The following is a 5,022-nucleotide window of genomic DNA, read 5'->3' on the forward strand; positions in this document are numbered from 1 at the left end:
ATGCTCAACCAACTGAACCACCCAGACACCCCTAGCACAAATTTTTATATATAGATGAAGGTAAAGCATCTATGTTACTTTTTTTTTTTTTTTCAACGTTTATTTTATTTTTGGGACAGAGAGAGACAGAGCATGAACGGGGGAGGGACAGAGAGAGAGGGAGACACAGAATCGGAAACAGGCTCCAGGCTCCGAGCCATCAGCCCAGAGCCCGACGCGGGGCTCGAACTCACGGACCGTGAGATCGTGACCTGGCTGAAGTCGGACGCTTAACCGACTGCGCCACCCAGGTGCCCCTATGTTACTTTTATTTATGTTGTTTATAGAGCCTGTTCTAGCACTAATCGTATAAAGTACTTTACTTTTCTCATTAAATTGAGTTGGCACCTTACTAAAATTTAGTTAACTAGTTGTCAGTTCTACTTTTCAAATATATCTGTTCTTAGATGCTCTGATTGATTCTTATATACATAATTAGGTTCTAGTAAATTTTAAGTAAATTGACTCCCGTATTTTTTGATTTTTAGATTTATTTGTAACTGAATTTACTTTTTTAAGCCCCATGGAGATACACTTGACATACAATATTGTGTAAGTTAATGTGTTATCAGCAGAATGTTGGTATGATACACTTATATTTTGCAGTATGATTACTATCATAGTGTTAGTTAACACACCCATCACATCTCATAATCACCATTTCTTTTTTGTGATGAGTACATTTAGGTTTACTTATAATACAGTATATAATACAGTTATATATAATACAAGTTATGTAAATTATATATATATATTTTCAAGTATATAAGCCTATAACACTTTCTTTTTAATTTTATTTTTAATTTTTTTTTAATTTACATCCAAATTAGTTAGCATATAGTGCAACAATGATTTCAGAAGTAGATTCCTTAGTGCCCCTAACCCATTTAGCCCATCCTCCCTCCCACAACCCCTCTAGTAACCCTCAGTTTGTTCTACATGTTTATGAGTCTCTCCTGTTTTGTCTCCCTCTCTGTTTTTATATTATTTTTGTTTCCCTTCCCTTATGTTCATCTGTTTTGTCTCTTAAAGTCCTCATATGAGTGAAGTCATATGATATTTGTCTTTCTCTAATTTCACTTAGCATAAAGCCCTTCAGTTCCACCCACATAGTTGCAAATGGCAAGATTTCATTCTTTTTGGTTGCCAAGTAATACTAAATTGTATAAATATATATATATATACCACATCTTCTTTATCCATTCACCCATCGATGGACATTTGGCCTCTTTCCATACTTTGGCTATTGTTGATAGTGCTGCTATAAACATGGGGATGCATATTTTGAAACATGGGGATCCCTTAGAAACAGCACTCCTATATCCCATGGATAAATGCCTAGTAGTACAATTGCTGGGTCGTAGGGTAGTTCTATTTTTAGTTTTTTGAGGAACCTCCATACTGTTTTCCAGAGTGGCTGCACCAGCTTGCATTCCCACCAGCAATGCAAAAGAGATCCTCTTTCTCTGTATCCTTGCCAACATCTGTTGTTGCCTGAGCTGATAATGTAAGCCATTCTGACAGGTGTCAGGTGGTATCTCATTGTGGTTTGATTTGTATTTCCCTGATGATGAGTGAAGTTGAGCATTTTTTCATGTGTCGGTGGGCTATCTGGATGTCTTCTTTGGAGAAGTGTCTATTCATGTCTTTTGCCCATTTCTTCACTGGATTATTTGTTTTTTGGGTGTTGAATTTCATAAGTTCTTTATAGATCTTGGATACTAACCCTTTATCTGATATGTCATTTGCAAATATCTTCTCCCATTCAGTCAGTTGCCTTTTAGTTTTGCTGATTGTTTCCTTGGCTGTACAGAAACTTTTTATTTGATGAGGTCCCAGTAGTTCATTTTTGCTTTTGTTTCCCTTGCCTTTGGAGATGTGTTGAATAAGAAGTTGCTGTGGCCAAGATCAAAGAGGTTTTTGCCTGCTTTCTCCTTGAGGATTTTGATGGCTTCCTGTCTTACATTGAGGTCTTTCATCCATCTAGTGTTTATTTTTGTGTATGGTGTAAGAAAGTGGTCCAGGTTCATTCTTCTACATGTTGCTGTCCAGTTTTCCCAGCACCACTTGCTGAAGAGACTGTCTTTATTCCATTGGATATTATTTCCCACTTTGTCAAAGATTAGTTGGCCATATGTTTGTGGGTCCATTTCTGGGTTCTCTATTCTGTTCCATTGACCTGAGTGTCTGTTCTTGTGCCAGTACCATCCTGTCTTGATGATTACAGCTTTGTAGTATAGCTTGAAGTCTGAGATTGTGATGCCTCCTGCTTTAGTTTTCTTTTTCAAGATTGCTTTGGCTATTCGGGGTCTTTTCTGGTTCCATACAAATTTTAGGGTTATTTGTTCTAGCTCTGTGAAGAATGCTGGTATTACTTTCATATGGATTGCATTGAATATGTAGATTGATTTGGGTAGTATTGACATTTTAACAAAATTTGTTCTTCCTATCCAGGAACATGGAATCTTTTCCCATTTTTTTTTTGTGTCTTCAACTTTTTTCATAAGCTTGCTATAGTTTTCAGTATATATATTTTTCACCTCTTTGGTTAGATTTATTCCTAGGTAATTTAAGGTTTTTGGTGCAACTGTAAAGGGGATTGATTCCTTAATTTCTCCTTCTGTCACTTCATTGTTGGTGTATAGGAATGCAACCGATTTCTGTGCATTGATTTTATATCCTGCAACTTTGCTGAATTCATAAATCAATTCTAACAGTTTTTTAGAGGAATCTTTTGGGTTTTCCAGTAGAGTATCATGTCATCTGCTAAGAGTGAAAGTTTGACCTCCTCCTGGCCGACTTGGATGCCTTTTATTTCTTTGTGTTGTCTCATTGCAGAGGCTAAGACTTCCAATACTATGTTGAATAACAGTGGTGAGAGTGGACATCCCTGTCTTGTTCCTGACCTCAGGGGAAAAGCTCTCAGTTTCTTGCCATTGAGGATGATATTAGCGTTGGGTTGTTCATACATGGCTTTTATAATCTTGAGTCATGCTCCTTCTATCCCTACTTTCTTGAGGGTTTTTATCAAGAAAGGATGCTGTATTTTGTGAAATGTTTTCTCTGCATCTATTGAGAGGATCATATGGTTCTTGTCCTTTCTTTTATTGATGTGATGAATCACATTAATTGTTTTGTGGATATTGAACCAGCCCTGCAGCCCAGATATAAATCCCACTTGGTCGTGGTGAATAATTTTTTTAATGTATTGTTGGATCCAGTTGGCTAATATCTTGTTAAGGACTTTTGCATCCATGTTCATCAAGGAAATTGGTCTATAGTTTTCCTTTTTAGTAGCGTCTCTGTCTGGTTTTGAATCAAGGTAATGCTAGCTTCATAGAAAGAGTTTGGAAGTTTTCCTTCCATTTCTATTTTTTGGAACAGTTTCAAGAGAATAGGTGTTAACTCTTCCTTAAATGTTTGTTAGAATTACCCTGGAAAGCTATCTGGCCCTGGACTCTTGTTTTTTGGCAGATTTTTGATTACTAATTCGATTTCCTTACTGGTTATGGGGCTGTTCCAATTTTCTATTTCTTCCTGTTTCAGTTTTGGTAGTGTATATATATGTTTCTAGGAATTTGTCCATTTCTTCCAGATTACCCATTTTATTGGCATATGATTGCTCATAATATTCTCTTATTATTGTTTTTATTTCTGGTGTGTTGGTTGTGATCTCTTTAATTCTTGATTTTATTTATTTGAGTCCTTTCCGTTTTCTTTTTGATCAAACTTGCTAGTGGTTTATCAATTTTCTTAATTCTTTCAAAGAACCAGCTTCTGGTTTCATTGATCTGTTCAACTGTTTTTGTTTTTTTGTTTTTTGTTTTTTGTTTTTTGTTTTTTTGGTTTTGATGGCATTAATTTCTGCTCTCATCTTTATTATTTGTTGTCTTCTGCTGGTTTGGGTTTTATTTGCTGTTCTTTTTCCAGCTCCTTAAGGCATAAGGTTAGGTTGTATATCTGGGATCTTTCTTACTTCTTTAGAAAAGCCTGGATTGCTATATACTTTCCTTTTATGACCACCTTTGCTGAATCCCAGAGGTTTTGGGTTGTGATGTTATAATTTTAATTGACTTCCATATATTTTTAATTTCCTCTTTTAAATCTTGGTTAGCCCATTCATTTTTTAGTAGGATGTTCTTCAGTCTCCAAGTATTTGTTACCTTTCCAAATTTTTTCTTGTGGTTGATTTTGAGTTTCATAGCATTGTGTTCTGAAAATGTGCACAGTATGATCTTGGTCTTTTTGTACTTACTTAGGACTGATTTGTTCCCAGTATATGGTCTGTTCTAGAGAATGTTCCATGTGAACTGGAGAAGAATGTATATTCTGCTGTTTAGGATGAAGTGTTCAGAATATATCTATTAAGTCCATCTGGTCCAGTGTGTCATTCAAAGCCATTGTTTCCGTGTTGATTTTTTGATTAGGTGATCTGTCCATTGCTGTGAGTGGGGTGTTGAAGTATCCTACTGTTATGGTATTACTATTGATGAGTTTCTTTATGTTTGTGATTAATTGATTTATATACATGGGTTCTCCCACATTTGGCACATAAATGTTTACAATTGTTAGGTCCTCTTGGTGGATAGAACCCTTGATTCTGATAACAATGCCCTTCTGCATCTCTTGGTACAGTCTTTATTTTAGAGTCTAGATTGTATGATATAAGTATGGCTACTCCAGCTTTCTTTTGTTGACCATTTGCATGATAGATGGTTCTCCATCCCCTTATTTTCAATCTGATGGTGTCTTTAGTTGTAAAGTGGGTCTCTTGTAAATGGCATATAGATGGATATTGTTTTCTTATTCATTCTGTTACCCTATGTCTTTTGATTGGAGCATTGAGTCCTTTGACGTTTAGAGTGAGTACTGAAAGATATGAATTTATTGTCATTATGTTGCTTGTAGTCTTGGATTTTCTGGTGGTGTTCTCTGGTCCTTTCCAATCTTTTTGCTTTTTGTCTGTCTTTCTTTCTTTCTTTC

This window comes from Panthera uncia, assembly GCF_023721935.1.
Source record: "Panthera uncia isolate 11264 chromosome B2 unlocalized genomic scaffold, Puncia_PCG_1.0 HiC_scaffold_24, whole genome shotgun sequence".
Lineage (NCBI taxonomy): Eukaryota > Metazoa > Chordata > Mammalia > Carnivora > Felidae > Panthera > Panthera uncia.